Source organism: Saccopteryx leptura, chromosome 4 (assembly GCF_036850995.1).
Source record: "Saccopteryx leptura isolate mSacLep1 chromosome 4, mSacLep1_pri_phased_curated, whole genome shotgun sequence".
NCBI lineage: Eukaryota > Metazoa > Chordata > Mammalia > Chiroptera > Emballonuridae > Saccopteryx > Saccopteryx leptura.
Window position 1 is genome coordinate 95,668,542 of NC_089506.1, and position 20,123 is coordinate 95,688,664.

The following is a 20,123-nucleotide window of genomic DNA, read 5'->3' on the forward strand; positions in this document are numbered from 1 at the left end:
TTTGTGTTTCCATTTTTGTTTATTTCAATAGATTTGTTTTTGTTTTCCTTTTTATTACTTCTCTGAACCATGGATTGTTCATGAGTATGTTTTTGACCCTTAAATAGATAGTGAAACTGAGAACTCACTTGTTTTCACCTCATGAGAGAAGTCAAGGGTATCTCTCAGCACTGAGTTGTGCCATCTTGGGAGTGGGATGGTATATGTAAAGTGATACTATCTTTCTTACTTTCTTCAGGGAATTTGTTCTTGGATTATTTTGCTCTAATTATGTGTTGGGACCTTTCTGCTGGATTTTCAGGCTCCCACACAGGTATGCACTTCCACGAACACTTGTCAGATTTGGTTTCCTCTTGGGAGGATAAGGGCTGAAAACTCTTATTCTGCCATCTTATTGATTTGTCTGTTCCCAAAGAAACTTTAAAACGCATCTTAGAAGTTGATTTCAACAATAACAGAAACAATGCAGGGCACAAATTAACTATTTTAAGTAGGACAATTAAGTAGAGTGTTAGATTCCTATAACACAATAAAATGATGCGTATACCACTATTTTATAAAATTTTTTACTTATTTTAAAGTTCCTATTACTTGTCTATATGTTATTATTATAATTAAATTTTATTTTATTGATTTTATAAATAATTATGTTTTAGCAATATCAAAGTTGTGAGAACAATATACATTTTTACTATAATCCATAAGGTCAATTGGCCTTATATCAACTTAGCAAAAATATAATAAAAAAAGAGTTTAGGTGACATAATATCAATTCAACATCTATTTTAACCTTTCAATAACCATTACATACCTCAAATATAGAAATCACATTGTTGGTTACCAGGTACAGAAAAATTAATAAAATAAAGTTTTATACTCTTAGAACTTATCGTCTACGTAATAAAGAGATAGACAATGTATAAGTAAATAAACAAATAAATGTATAAAGTACATGTTCTGAAAAATATTAACATTTTTAAATATTTTCCATCAATGACATCAAAAGGCAGCAAAAGAATTGAAAACAAAAGGGAAAATTTATCTCTTGGAATAAAGCTTTACTTACAGTTTTAAAGGAGTTAATAAAAAACTTATTTAGCCATTGTTTCAAATTTGGCACCAACAATTAATGTTGAGAACTTATATACACTTTTTCAAACATTAGGAAGACTCTGTTATTTTCCTGAAAGTAAGCTATATAGTGCTGAACGAGCTATTCAATGATCCTGTGATTAAAGTCACTATATCTAACGGCATTGGTGAGCCATGGTAATAGAGTGTTCGTGGAGATACTTTGTTTGATCCCATTAAATGGAACAGACAGTGAAACTGAATATAACTTATTTTCAGTATCTTTGGTGAATGCTTCTGACAGTGGAAAATGACAAAAATAAATCAGAGTAGAAAACCCAAAGCAGCAAACACTAGATAATAACACTAACAGCCCTTTATGTGACGGGATTAGAGTGAGCTTTGCAGTCTCCTAAATGTTAAAAACTGGGTGAAAGAATATTCCAGGGCAATCTCACAGATTTGTGAAAAAGTGTTTAAAATCACAGACTTTATTCAAAACTATAAACTGCCTAGTCTTCTACCTTGGTAGTTTTTTGTTTTTTTGTTTTTGGCAGAGACGGAGAGAGTCAGAGAGAGGGACAAGTAGGGACAGACAGACAGGAAGGGAGAAAGATGAGAAACATCAATTCTTCGTTGCAGCTCCTTAGTTGTTCATTGATTGATTTCTTATATGTGCCTTGACCGGAGGGCTACAGCAGACCAAGTGACCCCTTGCTTGAGAAAGTGACCTTGGGCTCAAGCTGGTGAGCCTTGCTTAAACCAGATGAGCCCGTGCTCAAGCTGGCTACCTCAGGGTCTCAAACCTGAGTCCTCAATATCCCAGAACGACGCTCTAGCCACTGTGCCACAGCCTGGACAGGCTACCTTGGTAGTTTTTATAATGTAACAGTAATCATACAATGGCAGTAACAATTAAGAACTAACTTTCATAGTGCACACATACCCTGTTTTACCATACTTTGCTTTATCATGTTTTGTAGATACTGTGTGTTTTATATATTGAAGGTTTGTGGTAACCTTGCTTTGAGTAAGTCCATTAGCATTATTTTTTAAACATGCTCAGAAGATGGCTAGATTTTTTTAGCAATACAGTATTTTTTAATGTATGTACATTGTCTTATTAGACTTAAATGCTACTGCCTATTTAATAAACTATAATATAGTTTAAACATAAATCCTATGTGTATTGGGAAAGCAAATATTTGTGTGACTCACTTTATTGTGATGGTTTCTTTACCGTGTTGCTCTGGATCTGAAGCTGCAATATCTCTGAAGTATGCCTGTACCTGTGCACATCAAACTAAGGGAACTAAAATTGCTTCATGGAGAATCAAGACAAATGTTTAAACACACAGGAAAAAAATCAAGTTGGCTTAACAGAGCAGCATTTAATGCCTTTAAAGTGTTAAACAGTTTTCTAGAATGAGAGTTGAGTCAAGTTGTCCTCCTTATAAAGACAAAAGAATAGACATTTCAAAGCATCAGGGGATGTAATATCATCTTGGCAAATCTTCTGCATAACAAATTCAAATAGCCTCTAATATCCATAATAACATGATATATTTGATTAATAAGGCATTAGTCATTTCAGAATCAAGATAGGAAGTTCAATGCACCATTATTATAACTGATTCTTTTTTTCCCTTTTTTTTTCTTCTTTAACAGGGGAGAGCACGAACGCAGTCCCCCACTACCACAAATTATGCAGTCTAGTTTCCCACATTTGGGGAAATTGCAGGGGTCAGCACATCCAGAGTGCAATGGATAAGCCTCGCCCTGGGAAAACCACCTTCGTGATCATGGTATCTCCTTTGCCAGGTAAGTGTAATAACTGATTCTTTCGTTCTAGAAGGTTATCATGCCAGATCAGAATTAATTAGAATCTGACATTTATACAAGGCATTATGCTGACATCATAGCATTTGGGTATGAGCTTATCTGACCAAGACCTGAAGATATTGACCCTAGAATAGAAAGTCCCTCTGCTCACTCCTCTACTCATGATCATTCTATAAATAAGTCTCTGAACTTATCTAATACATTAGATCACTCTACCTAATTTATGATGGTTGGCCTGTTTTATGTACCTCTACGTATGACTAGTTGGCTGGAAATATCTTGCTTAAATAATTTCTCAGATAAATAGAGGTCAATATCTGTTGATCCCTTAAGGAATTATTTTCTTGAGACAGAGTATTTGTATGTGGCTTTAACGGTTCAGCACATAGCAGATCGTTCAGTGAAGTTCTCAAATATAGACACTCATTTCCCCCTAGCATTTAGATATTCTACACTTAAGTGGGTTTTTTAAAACAACACTGTTGCAATTTGCTGGCTTTTCTCAATAAAATGTATCAATGTCTTCATAGGGTCGTAAAATGAAAGATAAAAGAACCCCCTTATCATGGGATATCACACTTGGCCTGGCTATTCTGGTGCCCAGTTAGTTACTTAGGCAAACACTAGTGTAAATGTTGCTGTGAAAGTATTTTGAAGATGTGATTATCATTTACAATCAGTAACTAAGTAAAGGAGATTACTTCTCATTTCAAATAGGTTATATCAGCTACTGGGTTTAGAATAAGAAATTATGTGTTGTATTGCGGGTAGATAGAGTTGCCATCCTTGTCTCTGAAAACATGCTCTTATATTCACTTCCAAAATTTACCTTAATGACTTTAAATATTTACTCCACTATGACTTAGGCATCTATACTCCATTTTATTTTATGCATTTTATATGTGTAATGTATCAAGGACCTTTATTCCAGTAATTCAGGACCAACTGTCTAAACCAGTCTCTTGACACCTTAAACATCTTAGCTTCTTAAAAGTTAAAAAAATGCATTTTAAATTCTGAATATTTTGGCCCTGGCCAGTTGGCTCAGCGGTAAAGCGTCGGCCTGGCGTGCGGGGGACCCGGGTTCGATTCCCAGCCAGGGCACATAGGAGAAGGGCCCATTTGCTTCTCCATCCCCCCACCCCCTCCTTCCTCTCTGTCTCTCTCTTCCCCTCCTGCAGCGAGGCTCCATTGGAGCAAAGATGGCCCAGGCACTGGGGATGGCTCCTTGGCCTCTGCCCCAGGTGCTAGAGTGGCTCTGGTCGCGGCAGAGCGTAGCCCCCTGGTGGGCGTGCCGGGTGGATCCCAGTCAAGTGCATGCGGGAGCCTGTCTGTCTCTCCCCGTTTCCAGCTTCAGAAAAATACAAAAAAAAAAAAAAAAAATTCTGAATATTTTTCCGTTTGTCTGGAGAACATACAGAGCTTATAGACACAAGTTCAAATATTTCTCAACCACTTGCATTTATTTTAAATTGTATATTTCCCTTAGGATAATTCTCTTAATATGATGCTAAAAATATTGATGTTTTAGCTAAATCATTTATTATTTTAATAGTAAAACATCTAGCCATTTTATATTTTTCTTCATTACAAATCAAGTTATTTGAAGTGATTTGATTATTTGAATCTACTATCAGAAAGAATAGATATTATATTCCTGTCCCTATGATCATGAGTCCCTTTTATTGACCAGATTCCATAACCAATTATTCAAACCAATTATTCATTGTTTCCATTTCCTAAGGTTATAACTAATTTACTTAATATTCTCATAGGTTTTTTTCCTGTCTATTATTTTCACGTCTGATGCACATCTTTAGTGATCTTGCAATTTTTTGGTTTAATATTTTTATATATTTTTAGCTCTTATTAATTTTATGACTTTGACTTATAAAGTAAATCTGTGGATAATTTATTAACAGATGTTATAAAAGAAATTTAATTCCTATATGTACCTTCATCTTTAAAATGACTTTTTCTCTATGTGTGTGTATGTGTTAGTATGTGTTCAGATAAATTTTATCTTTGTTTTCTTAGAAAACTTTTTACTTTTTATAGATTAGTGTAAATATTTTTCTATGTATACTTCTCTTAAAAATAAAAAGTCTTGTTTTTCCTCTTTCATTAACTAATTTTGTTTCTTTTGAGTATGCTGTGAAAAGCTAACTTTTCTCAAAATTATTAAATACCTTAGATCCATGCATTGCTATTCAGTTTATGTTTTCTTTTACTTTTTAGGTTTGCAAACATAAAAATGTGCACAGAAACTTATTAGTTTATTTTTACAATTCTTGTGTAATATTTGACCTGGCATCAAATCCCAATTAGTTGGAAAAAAAAAAAAAGAACAACCACAATCTAAATTCTAACTTTCCAATGTAATATAGTGCATTCTGTTCCCAGTTAGACATTGTAATGTCCCAACAATATTAATTTGGAAGCTTTCCAATGGTAGAATTAGTGGAATTACTCTAGCTCTTTCTTTGGATTCTGGCTGCCAGAATTCTGTCTATCCCACACTGTACTTCGATTATGTGCACAGATCATTATTGCCATTTTACCATCTGATTGTGCAAAACATTTCATTCTCTCTGCTGTTATAACTAATCCATCCATGCTTTGTAGCACCAGATGGTAGGCATCCACTGCCAGTCCTAGTTAATCTGCAAACATTCTCCATGCATACCCTATTTTTATTAGTATTTGGAAGACATTAGAAAAAGAAATCAACATTGCAGAATCTCACATGCAGCGATCTTCATTGTAAAACCAAGTGTGTTAATCAAGAGATTGCAGTGATTATCAGAAATTTATTCTGATTGCTGTCCTAAAGTTTAGACCTTTAAAATCAAATCCACAAGATTCAAGAAGATACATTTCTGGACACCTACTAAAATTTTTATATAATAATAGAAAAACTATGTGATATTGGGAAGAATTTCTGTCTTTATATCAAATGTGTCCCTCTCGGCTATCTGAAATACCAGAGGACATTTGTTAACAATGCCTTCTATAGAGGCCACTTTCCTATTTGCTTATTTTTCTGTTAAGCTTTCTATAACTGTATCCCAAAGTTGATGATCCTACAACCTAGATAATTCTATTGAAGTTCTCTAATGGTTTTGCTACTATTGCTGCTGCTGATACAAAGGGCCTGTTGATTGCAATAACTTTTAGTGTACTGACACCAGTGTAAATCCATAACCGCTATGGTAGTCCATGAACAAGCTATCTTTGGACCCCAATAAGTTAGACATTAATATACAAAATATATATGTCCCCCCAGAATGTAAGTATACAATAATAATGCAGCAAGAAAATTTTTTGTGTGATAGTATAGAGACTTTTTTTGTTCCTTCTCCAATGAAGTGAGTACTTCTATACAATGAAAAATATGCAAGCATGATGAAATAGCAGAAGAGATGTGGGTGCAGGAATAGATCAGAGAATTGAAAATGAGACCCGGAGAATATCATTTAAAATAACATGAAAAATGTTTTTCAAAACTGAGAAATAATTACTATATTTAGAAAAGAGATGATTATGAATGATTTCACAAGTATTTTTGATAAAATAGTATGTATAAAAGCTTTATTGGACCCTGGCCAGTTAGCTCAGTCAGTTAAGAGCATCGTCTGAAAACGACAAGATTGCAGATTTGATCTCCAGTCAGGGCACACATGAGAAGCCACCAATTAATGCACAATTGAGTAGAACAACAAGTGAATGTTTCCTTTCCACCTCCTCTCTCTCTCTTTTCTTTTTTCTGTCTCTCTAAAAATAAATCACTTAATAAAAAAATGAACATTAAACTCAGGCTGTATATCCTGGTTGCTTGGAGCATCTGCCTGGAGCATGGAGGTTGCTAGTTCAGTTCCCCAGTCAGATACAGAAGCAGCTCCATATTCCTGTTCTCTCTCCCTGCATCTCTCTAAAAACAAGCAGACAAACAAACAAAGCATGTTCTAATAGAGAACAAAGGAAAGAAATTAGAAACAATTACTATAGTCAACATTTTATAGAAATTTCACAGTAAAGTTAAACAGCATTGAAACTAGAGAGGGCTGTAATATCAAGAGGTGATTTTCCTAATATGAGAATGTAAGAACATAAATGTATTTTCATGAGTCTTATACAATAAAAAAAGAAAAAAAGTTAATATAGAAGAGGAATGGACAGGTTGTTGAAGTAATAACTCTAGGTGAGTAGGGGAAGCAGGAATCTCATACACAAATAGAAGGCTCATTTTAGATAGGTGCTAGAAAGTTCTTCCATAGTAATAAAGAAGAAAGAAGAGCAATGATCACACACATGGACAGCTGAATAGATTTGGTGAAAGGCAGCCATGGAAAAATTTTTTTCTTTTGTTGTCTCCATCTAATAGGATACAATAATATAAGCTAATACTGAGAATAAATGGGAGATGTTGAAAGTCTGAAAAGAAAGGAAAAAGTATAAAGTTATCATGTATATGCACAGGTGAGTGAGTAGACTGGAGAGATACAGTCTGAAATCTGATCATTGAGACTGGTGTCCTCATCAATCTGAATTTTTTTTTCCTTAAGTTCTTCAAGTGGTGAAGGGATTAGAGTATCACTGAAGTCAGGAAAAATATAAAGTTTGAATGGAGCTAGGAAAATGACTGGTGGTGTTAGCACAGTGAGATTTTTGAAATGGAGAATAAAAAAAGATAGCAATTATTGGTCATGGTGGGATTGTGGTTATGACCAAAGGACATTATTTGTAGAGAAATGGTCAAAGTACTGAGGATTAGCTTTTTATGGTTCATCAACATTAAACTTAAAATCACAAAGAATTTTATTCTATTGTTTGACATTATATTAGCCCAGATAATCAACATCATTCTCTTCATAGGCTATTTAAAACTGTTTCCTCAATTATTTTCTTAGATTAATCTTTTCTTTCTCTCAAACTATTGCCTATAATACATACAGTGATTATTTTCTTAATACATTCACTGTGTTCTTTTTTATTTTTATTTTTTTGAGAAACATATATGAGTGAAACTTTTTCAACCCAAATGCTCTAATTGCTGACCTTGGAATTCCAAGATGCCCCAAACAAACTGGGAAGGTGCTTTGAAGTGTAACTGCCAGAGACTCGAGGAGTGTAGATTTCTCAGATGCCTCTCTGATTTTAAATGATAGAATCGAGTCACATACCCGTACCCTGGCAAAGACTGCATCAACAGACCCGAGGAATTCTCCAGTGAGAGCTTGAAACATGAATATCACAGCATCGTGCACCAAACTAGGAGCATAGGAGAAGGGGCAAAGGAATTGTATTTTGAGTCCCTTCTATTATTGAATTTCTTGTTTCTTCTTTAGGCCCTATTTTGTAGGTTTCAAAGAGACAGAACCATTAGGTTATGGATTATTACCTTTTTATTGCCTTAACAGCCCAGGAACCACAAAGACCCAGGTTGGTTCTGTTCTAGTCCCTATATATCCTCTGGGTATGAGACTTAGGTGTGACACCAGTTGAGTTCTTTAATCTTAAGGATGAGGGAAAGCTCAGCTTCCACAGAAAGTTTCAGCAGATTAAGGTTGAATTGACTTGAAGTCATTTGTATGATTACTAAAAACAGAAGGCTTGTTTTTTAGTTCTTCTGGGACTCTTTAAAGTAAGGAAAGATAGGATAAACCTGGTCCTTCCCATTCTTCCCTACTTTGGCTCTTCCTACCTGATTCAGACATCAGAGTGTGTGTACAAAGTTGTCTTTATTTATCTTCAACAAGGATAAAAGACTTTGAAGTAGGGGGAGATTCTTAACTTTGTCTGCATTGTCATAACCTTTAATGGAGCCTGGGAGTGGTAAACTCAACTTGAAGATTATTGTCCAAGAATTCAGGCTCTTTCCATGCCCTTAAATTTCTTTTAAGACTCTTCAAGTTTTTAAAAATACAGAGAAGATTATTTGGTTTTAATATTAAAACCTTTGGTAATTCTTTTGTTTTATTTACAAAAAAAGACAAAATATTGTCTCTGAGTGCCCTCACAAATCCCTTCTGAACATTCTGTGTCCATTCTCTGTAATCTATGGGTTTGCACATGTGGGTGTGTTTTTTTCCTCTCCATGGGTGACCCGTTCCCAACACACATCACCTATTCATTGCCTGCAAAATGCAACTTATCCAGAAAGTGTTGGCTTATGTTTCATTACTATCGAAAGCTTTTTCAGCAAGGTGAGCTCTGTTTCAGTCTCTTGTACTTACCTTCACTATCGTAAAGCTCATCATCCTTATTGTAATATTGTAAAGTGCCGTCTCTGCTAGTGAGCTCTCAGTGTTTATGAAATCAATAGAAGTTTCTCCTCTTGACTTTATTATCTCTTATGCTTAACACCGAGTTCCTGATGCATAGTTCTCACTTTAATAAAAGTTGAGTTAATGAATTATATGGATCAGTAAATGATTCTGCTTTTTTATTTAATGAGAAATTGTTAAATTTTAATACCTGAATCACTGAACTTCATGCCTAGCCTTTCATGTCCAACTTCTACTGACACTCCTGGCATGATTGTTGCTTTCAACTCTACATAGATTATTGAGTGAGACAAATATTTTATATTTTATTACAGACTAACTATTCCCTTCACCCTAGGTCTCAAGCTAAAAAAGATAAATACATTTTGCAATAATTTTACTGCATTCTTTAGTTCTTGTTACTTTTTTCTAATTGTCAAATCAAATTTTCTATAATTTTATAATTTAAGGGTCTAATTATGATATCGTTTTAAAACAAGAAATGATATTTTAAACTATTAACATTTTAGCTGTAAATATACACTGCTAAGTGTCTAATTTTTTAAAAGAGTTTGGTTGAAAGATTCATCACATATTTCTCTACCTATGAAAATCTGATCCTCGATGTCATTCTTGTTTTCGGATGCATTTTCTTATTCATTTACCCTAAATATTTTCTGCCTTACTTTGTAGCCATTACTGACTTTATCAGATATTTCAGTGCTTTAGTGACTAATAACCTTTACTGGACCTTAAGTAACAACCATGTAGTTTTCATCTTTGTGTCCTATGTGATACTTGGTATAAGATCTCTCACGCCTTTCATTTATGACAATATTTTGTTAAATGGCTGAATTTTCTTAACTATTTTAAAGAATGGATAATCTTCAACTCTTGAATAAAAATATAGAAAATGTAATTCTATATATTTAATAGAAAAAAATGGACCAATTAAGTTTTATCTTAAATATTTTTTCAGAGTAAAAGATTTGTAATGGTATCTCAATTCACCTAAGAAACAATGAACCAACACTAAGTATATTATATCTAAAACAATGTAATATTTTTATGGTCTGTCATTTTCAGTGATTATCTTTATACATATTTGTTTTATATAAAATTTATTTCATTTAAAAACATTATGTAAAAGCTTATTTCATGTAAAGTTTTCTTTTATGCAAACTCATGTTTTAAAAAGGTTTCATTAGAAAAACAACATTTTTAAAAGGCTGTTAAGAAAAAAGTACAATATACTATCAAAATTAATGAAGTACCTAAAAGAGCTATGACAATGATGCACAAAGTGCACAGTTTCAAATACTGGGAATCAATTCATAGACTACATTTTTTGAAGAGAGGCCAGGTGGGTGCAATGAATGATAAATTAATCTTTTGAGTGTAGTGTTCGCCAAGCATCTGGCTATTTAGGTTACTTGGGAATCTTCATTAAAGAAAACTTGTTTTATTTTAGAACGTTTCAAATTATGTATATTCTTATCTAAATCCACGGACTGTTTTTCTGAAGTAAAATAAAAAATGTATGAATATTTTATGTTTATTTGCCTTATTATTAAGATTATGGTATATTTAATAAAATCATAAGTGCTTTTAATTATTTTTAACACATAAGGAAAACTCTCACATGATTTTTTTAAATCTTTAATATCTTTAGTCATTGGAGCCCTTAGTCTTACTGCTTCCAGATATCTGTCTCAAAACCAGAAATGCAACAATATAATAAACCTAAAGTCTTGACTAAAGTGTTTTTACTAAATTCTCTTATCAATTATAGAACACCAATTCCAAAAGTACAATTATCATTAAAAATAACTAAAAATAAAGCACTCTTAATTTCTCTTTTATTTCAGAAACAGGTTTCTAAACCTCATTTTTCAATCAAAATTTCTTATGTATCACAGTAACAGACACAATACCGAGTCAGAGAAACAATACACAAGCTGGCAGATGCCAAGAAAAACATTGTGGAAAGGGATTTTATGACAAAACATATACAATATTTCATTTGCTTTTAAATCATCTATGCATCTATCTCAACAAAGATACCATTGTTTAAACATTGTGAAAATTTGTTTGAAAACTGTGCCCCAAGCTAATGTAAAATGTCCCATAAGAACCCTGCCAATACTTTTTGGAAACATGTCTTTTTAAATGAATGTGAATGTTACTAAAAACAGCTAGATTTGTCTCTAGAGTTATTTTATATAAATTCCATTGTACTATATATTTTTAATGGATATGACCTTATATAGAGAAAAACTTTCTCTATTAAAGCTTTAAGAAGAAAATATGACAGTCTTTTACTTTTATTTTCAAATAAAGTATTCTAAATTTGTTATTTTGGAAATAAAAGAATAATTAAATAAATATTTAGAATTAAACATTTTTACTCAATTAGAATAATACATTTTTATTGTATGTTGACACATTCTAAAAATCAAAATCCTTAGTGTTTTTAGAAATGTTATACTTAAATATTTATCATTTTGTATGATAATTAAAAGCACCAACTTGAAAACTGTGAAAAGAATATCAAGAAGTTTTTCTTTTTTATTATTTATCTAATTATAGAAATCTTGTATTATAAATTTAATAGTCTAAATCAAGAAATAAAATAATTAAAAATTCTTTAGATTTAATGTCTATTATCTAAAACTACTCAGAAAGAAAAGCTTGGTTGTAAACATTCTACTTTATAAATATAGTCAAAGTAATTTTTTTGTGTGACAAGGACAGAGACAGAGAGAAGGACAGACAGACAGGAAGGGAGAGAGATAAGAAGCATCAATTCTTTGCTGTGGCACCTTAGTTGTTCATGGACTACTTTCCTAAAAGTGCCTTGACTGGGGAATTACAGCAGAGTGAGTGACTCCTTGCTCAAGCCAGTGACCTTGGGCTCAAGCCAGCAACCTTGGGCTTCAAGCCAGTGACGTTTGGGCTCAAGCCAGCGACCATGGGGTCATGTCTATAACCCCATTTTCAAGCCAGCAATCCCACACTTAAACTGGTGAGCCTGCACTGAAACCAAATGAGCGTGTGCTCAAACTGATGACCTCAGGGTTTCTCAAAAAAGAACCTAGGTCTTTGCATCCAGTCTGATGCTCTATCCACTCTGCCACTGCCTAGTCAGGCAGTGAAAATAAATTTAATAATTTTTTTTATTTTCAATTTATTAGCTCCTCCTGTTAAGTAAAGTACTTTTACACAGGTAACATTTATTTCTTAAGAAAACATGTATTTGACATATTAAATATGTCTGAGAACATTTTTATGAACAACTGTACGATATAGGAGCACACATATTTTTAAAAAAGATTTGGAGTTGTTTTAACAGATTAACAGAATTAGAGACATAAATTATCTAAACATAGTAAATATTAAATAAAAATTAATCAGAGAGATAATTTGACTTTTGACAGGGTATAAGGAATTAGAGATATATAATATAAACAGATATGTCCTTTGAGTTGGCTTTTGCATGATTTGTGGCTGTAAAAGAAACAGCAAAGGAAAAGCATTTAAACACAGAGAATGACATGAGTAAAATGGGAGAGGGCATTTTGGTGAGAAAGATATTGATGTGGTAGGAAATAAGACAAATTATTGGCACTCACTTCAATATGCATTTGGATCATGTTCAAGAATTAACCTACAGACTGACCAGGTGGTGGCTCAGTGGATAGAGCGTCGGACTGGGATGCGGAAGGACCCAGGTTCGAGACCCCAAGGTTGCTAGCTTGAGCGCGGGCTCATTTGGCTTGGGCAAAAAGCTCACTGGCATGGACCCAAGGTCACTGGCTCAAGCAGGGTGTTACTCAGTCTGCTGAAGGCCCGCGGGCATAGCACATATGAGAAAGCAATCAATGAACAACTATGGTGTCGCAATGAAAAACTGATGATTGATGCTTCTCATCTCTCTCCGTTCCTGTCTGTCTGTCCCAATCTATCCCTCTATCTGACTCCCTCTCTGTCCCTGTAAAAAAAATAAAAATAAAAAATAAAAATTAAAAAAAAGGATTAACCTACAGAGTATATTTTAGTATAGAATTCCCAAATAGTTTTGAGCAAGGAAAATGCTATAGAGAGATGAGTGGGATGAGTGGATTTCTTTTAATTAGAACTCTTACTAATATAGAGGGTTTGTAGGTAAAGTAATAGAAGCAAAAAATTAATCACTGGTTGTATCACATTGCTTTATTTAATAATTTTTTAGAGACCATAATGTGGATCCCCATTTGACAGTTCCACTTTAGCATACAGAACACAAATATGAATTATTACTTGGATTATAGATGCTGGTCATTCCCAATGACATCTGCTCTACTTCTTATTTTTCTTTTTTTCTTTCAATTCTTTTATCATTTCTCTAGTGAAATAAAGATGCAAATCACAAAGAATAGTATTTAATTTGGTAGCAGCTGTAGTTTCTCACATTGTTCACAGATGACATACAAACAGCTACAAGAAAGCTAATCTGTAGTTTGGTGAAAAAGTTACATGCATTTTAAAATTCCTCAGAGTTTTCTGAGGTTGGCATTAGAAGTTCTTTTTGAATATTTAAGACTACAAGATTGTCTTGATTTTTAAAAACACAAATTTAATTATTTGATGTATTTTTAATTAAACTTATCAGTTTATGTAGATATTTTGTATAATTTCAGTGTCTTTAATTTTAAAGAAAATGTTTTCTGATTTTATATATTGGACATAAACATTGGGTTTATTTGACTTCAATCAAACATTTTCTTGATTCCAAGTTGAGATAATGGTAGTAGTAGACTGTTCATAGTACCTTTCATATAAGTATGTCTCCTTAGACCATTTAACTGGGTTGAGGCTTTGTTAGCCACACCTATTCCTTCCCATATGCTAATTTCCATCTGGAAATTAATTATTTCATAAGGATGATGAGGAGATTCTTAGTAATGGAAAATATTTGACAATTGTGACAGTCATAGTTACTGTAACTTGTGGTTTTTCCTTCACTTCCTTCTCCTCCAATTTAGTTTGGCTTTATTGCACTGGCCTGATGTACATATTATTCAGTGCTGCTCATTTTTCAACATTTCAGGTTTCCTTGACCACACCACGTTAATTCTGAAATAACTTTTCTCTTTTACCAACTTACACACGTGTGCACACACGACTGTGGAAGGCGAAATAAACTTGACTAAAAACAATGAGTTGTGTGGCAGATCATTTATGTGCAATTTTTGTTCAACCTTCGTATCTTGTTTTGTTTTGCTTTGTAGTCCTTCAGAAATCATGCTAATTTATATAAAAGAATGTGTATGCCAAAAATTATAAGCTAAACCCTGATGTGTATAAAATAAGATATAATTTACCTATTAATTTCATAGGTAATATAGATATTAAGATGCACTTATTTGAAAAGAAGATATCAATAAAGCAACTTTAGATCTAAAACACAAAGTGATTTTGGTAACAGTGTCTAATGGCATCTTGCCATATGAAATATAGATAAATAAACATTTAAACATGTTTAAAGTAAAACATTTTAAATAAATCACTGGACAGATTAAAACTGTTAAATATTTAACATCTACTAAAATCTAGAATGACATCACTTATTTTCCATGGAAAAAATAATAGAACATCTCAGGAAAATACTACTTCATTCTTCAGCCACCAAACTACCAATTAATTCATTGGTATTGGTATCTACATACTTATCCTCAATAGCAAGTGGGTAGTCTTTCCCTATATAATGTTCCAGTGGATTAAAAATAGCTGTACATAATTTGCTATGCCTCTTACTAATAAGTGAAATCTAATTCTCTTTCCCTTGACTCTGATTAAAAATTGGGACTTACTTGAGCAGAGTTCTACACATTTTCAGCTAGATCATAAGATGCTTTGAAGCTTCTGCTTAGACTCTCCTGGTCCTATTTCTTTGAGATGACTGAGCTACATATAAGATCTTTAATTATTGGAAAGTGCAAAATTAAACCATCTACATGAAGGCTTTTTAGTCAATGGTTTCAGCTAAACCTAGCTATCGAGGCATTCCTGCCAAGGCACTAAACATGAGAAAGATGCTACATAGTCCTCAGATCAGTCTATCTGCCAGCTAATTACCACTGAGTGAGAGAATCACCCAATTCTAGGTTTACTCTGATTTCTGATCCACAAGATGATAAGCTATAATACATTGTTTACTGTTTTAAGCCAATATGTTTGGAGCGATTTGTTATGCAGCAGTTAAAAAAAATAAAAATATTAAAAAAGAACAAAAACTAGCTACTCAACTTGTGTACTTGACCTCATACACACTCATCTACTTTATTATTTTCAAGTATTTCGTTGTCCTTCATCATACCTTCACTTTCAGTGTTATAATTCTTTTTCTCTTGCTACTGGTGGCTCATTCCCATCAGTATGCTCACATGCTGTGATATCTTTCTTCATTACTTTAAATATATCAAAGAAAAGGGGAATTCTTGCTAAGAGGAGGAAATTTCTTGCATGAGCTAAACTGGGTGGGAGCCCTTGTGCATGTGTAGGGATTGAATTCAGTTGGAGACTGCGCGGTTCCTTAGTAACAGCGGGAATGGCGGTGTATATGGGTAGAGATAGAGACGGTAGAAGAAGTCAGCACAAGTTACTGTCTTGAAGTAGGAGTGCAGGTCAGCAGCTGAGACTAATGGTGATGGGTAAAAGCAAAAGCAGAGTATGAAATTATTTTCTGGGAAATCAGAGAAACTGAAAGAAAATGGAAAATAAAATATAATTTGGGGGAAAAATTGAGGTCCCATTTGAGGTCAATATTCATAATATAAACTTGGATCAGTCAGCATGGTTTAAAACAAGTGACACTATGATCCCGAAGTGTGTATGCATATAGAGAGACTCAGGTAAAGTTTCTTTATTTTTATCTAAGAATGCTTATTATTTTCTCTAGCTTCTTTATACTACATAATTGAATTCAGTCAAAATATCACAAAGGCAGATATGAGGTAGCATACAAAAGACCATAGGTACAACATAACACCTCTTCTTTCACTGTATACAGCATTTCTTTTCCTCCTGTCACCCTTATTAGCACCAGCTTCTTCATTTCCTTATGAAGCAATTTTGAAAATTAGATTTGGTAGGTAAGCTTAAAATAATAGTAAGATTGTAACAATGGTAATAAAACACATTTTTAAGATTGAGCCATCAACTCTTTTTCCAGTAAATATAAATATATAAAAATCGTTTTGACAATCTTCACATTTTTTTCTTCATGATTTATATTTAACATATAATTTCAAGGTAAAGATAGAGACAATAATAAGAATAACTTAAAATAAAAAAAATAACTTCTCTTTTACTCACTAAGAAACCTTACTCTAATTTCAATATAAATAATACACTATTTAAATTGAACAGTTGAAATGTTGAAGCCTGTCCCAAAATCTTAAAGAAATATTTTTAAAAAGATTTAATACTGAATTTACTAAAAAGACCATGTAGTAGTTACTAAATTTTATAAACCTCCCTGTTAAAATAAACTTCATCTCTATACTGCTTATTGAATCTGCTATAAGAGATGTCTAATAGTCTAATTTGTGCAGTTTTCCCATCAGTTCTCTCTGTCACACTAATCTAGCATGTCAAAGTGACTTGCAAAACTAATGTACAAAATTACTAGAAACTATGAGATATATCAGAGTGCCTTTTCTTTTTTTTTTTTTTTTGGTATTTTTCTGAAGCTGGAAACGGGGAGAGACAGACAGACTCCCGCATGCGCCCGACCAGGATCCACCCAGCACGCCCACCAGGGGGCGATGCTCTGCCCCTCCGGGGCGTCTCTCTGTTGCGACCAGAGCCACTCTAGCGCCTGGGGCAGAGGCCAAGGAACCATCCCCAGTGCCCGGGCCATCTTTGCTCCAATGGAGCCTTGGCTGCGGGAGGGGAAGAGAGAGACAGAAAGGAAGGAGAGGGGGAGGGGTGGAGAAGCAGATAGGCGCTTCTCCTGTGTGCGCTGGCTGGGAATCGAACCCAGGACTTCTGCACGCCAGGCCGACGCTCTACCACTGAGCCAACTGGCCAGGGCCAGAGTGCCTTTTCAAAAATTTTACACAAACTGTAATCTACAGTAATATAATATACATGATTTTATGTTTTAAGCTAAACAGAATTTATGAAATAATAATAATTAGATATTTATCTAAGACAGTAACTATTATATATATTGGGACTCTATATTAAAAAATTGATTCTTGTATTTTTTTCAGGATTGATTTGTTTGTTATTGTAATTCTAGGATATTTCTCAGAGAAAATTAGTATTTTCTTTTTCTAGCCCTGGTTGGGGTTAGTTAGAAAGTAGAGTAACTGAAGGTAAGGATAGGATACAGTACAATTCAAGGCAAAGTTTATTTCATCTCTTCTCAAACTGTAATATACAAAGGAATCAACTGAGCATTGTGTTAAAATACAGGTTTTGGTTTAGTTGTTCTGGGGTGGGGATCTCTGAAATTGTGCATTTAAATCCAGCCTCCAGGTGACCAAACTTTGATTTATTAAGTTTTTATTTTAAGCACTTTTTTTTTTTGTATATTTCTGAAGTTGGAAACGGGGAGGCAGGCAGACTCCCACATGCACCTGACTGGGATCCACCCGGCATTGCAGCCAGAGCCATTCTAGTGCCTGAGGCAGAGGCCACAGAACCATCCTCAGCGCCCGGGCCAACTTTGCTCCAAGGGAGCCTTGGCTGCGGGAGGGAGGGGAAGTGAGAGACAGAGAGGAAGGAGAGGGGGAGGGGTGGAGAAGCAGATAGGCGCTTCTCCTGTGTGCCCTGGCCGGGAATCGACCCTGGGACTCCTGCACGCCAGGTCGATGCTCTACCACTGAGCCAACCAGCCAGGGTAAGTACTTTTTTTTTTTTTTTAACACACAGGTACTTTAAATGGGCCATTGATCATGCTGTTGAATGCCAGCAAACAGTAGTGGTGCAAAGGAGGCTGACTGCCGGATGAGGGCATTTTCAAAGTCACATAGCATGAACATTCTCTTATCAAGACCCACTGAAAAAATATTTTAAAAAGGAAAGGGTATTTCAATAAACTGGGGGTTTTTTGTTGTTGTTTTGTTTTCTTTTAAGTAGTAAGTCATAAAGGGCTTGCCATTTACTTGGGTTTAGTCACAAAAAGTATAAGTTCACTTGTCCATTATAAGCAACCGTATGTAAGACTAATAGCAGGACATAGAGTATCAATTTGCGTTTTTTCATAATTTCTATAAATAGATATAGAAACATTAAACGAAAATACACTTATACCAAGAAAATTTCCATAACTGATTGAATATTAAGATTTAGAACCAGTTAGCCTGGCCTGTGGTGGCGCAGTAGATAAAGCATTGACCTGGAATGTTGAGGTCGCCGGTTCAAAGCTGTGGGCTTGCCTGGCCAAGGCACATATGGGAGTTGATGCTTCTTGCTCCTCCCCTCTTCTCGCTTTCTCTTTCTCTCTCAATCCTCTCTAAAAATAAGTAAATAAAATCTTAAAAAAAAAAACCCCAAAGACTTAAAACCAGTTGTATCGTTATGCTCTCCCCAAAATATTGACATTTCAGTAACCAAGGTGTATTAATGACAGGCAGCTCACAAGGCAGCTGGACCTGCTGCAAAGTTTTTTCTCTTTCTGGGCTCCTGCAAAACTAGGAGCTTTGGGGATCACTTTTTAAACAGTTTGGAGTAACAATCCAAATAAGTGATATGTTGCCACCAAAATCCAAAAAGGTGTTGCTTCTCTCTCTCTCTTTTATTATTATTATTTTTTTATTTTAGTAAGAACCAGAAGCACCAACAACTTATTTTTTTTTACCTCCTAAAGAATGCCCAACAAGCTTCAAACATTAGAAATTTTGGTAAGATTAAAGACCCTTGAATTTGGGGGTGAAGTGTTATTCCCCACCTTCTGACGCATAAATGTCTTCCAAATACATCTAGACTAATTGCTACTTAGTACTCACTAGGTCCAATTAACATAATAGCAACAATGCGATGGACTACCATGATAACTTGTAGAAAAAAAATGTTAACAAGTTCCCCGTAGAGTAAATTACGACAAAGGACTAAATAGTTGATATTCTTGAGATAAAACAGTGAAAGTGTATTGCTGTTTGTTATCTGAAAGCAAACAATTTTTGGTGGATTACTCACAGATATCTACATACATAAACACACAAATATGTGTATGTATATATATGGTACCAGATCAATAGCTGCATACCAGGTATCCAGGTTGTCCTAATTTGTTTAAGCAATTGAACTGTCTGTAGTGGCAACTGCAATTTGAGTCACCATGGGATAAAGGTACTATAACCTCTGTCATTCTCTGAGATCCATCTGTTTTCTGTGCAAGCCAAATAGGAATCACTACCCTTGCATCTTTCAGGTTCCTGATGGTGGCAGTAATCTTTGCAATCCCTCCAGAAATGTGGCAGTTCTAGTGGTTTCCACATAGGCTTTCCTACCAAATGTATCTAATTACATAGGTCAGGAGACCAATGTGAGGCTTCTACAAGTTGCTAAGTATTTTTATTCCAGTTATAAAGTCCAGAAACATGGACATAATCACTAGATGTTTTTGAAAACCAATAGGACCACTGTAAAATATACCTGACTTACAACTTCATTGACCTTTTGATCTCTTGAGACCCTACCCTACTCTGACAAGGTAACTATAGTGACATTTTGAGGCTTCAAGAATTAGTGTCAGTTCATAGCCAGTGTCAAGCCCCTCAACTATTTTCATCTAAACAATGCATAATCATTCTGACACATGGCTTTATATCATTACAGGCAAGATTAGGAAAGAGACTATACATTATCAACTGTAAATTAATAGTGTTCTTTTTTAATGAGGCCTCTGTATTCAGGGTGATCTGAGTTTTTAAAAAGGCTCAAGTCTGGGTA

General features: G+C 34.2%; 1 non-coding gene across 1 annotated transcript; it reads right to left on the minus strand.

The window, feature by feature from the left end:
- Nucleotides 1–2,736: 2,736 nt before the first annotated feature.
- On the minus strand, nt 2,737–2,900 carry LOC136404501 (U1 spliceosomal RNA). Its single transcript, XR_010751269.1, has one exon. It is a non-coding gene; the product is annotated as a U1 spliceosomal RNA (small nuclear RNA).
- Nucleotides 2,901–20,123: the final 17,223 nt, after the last annotated feature.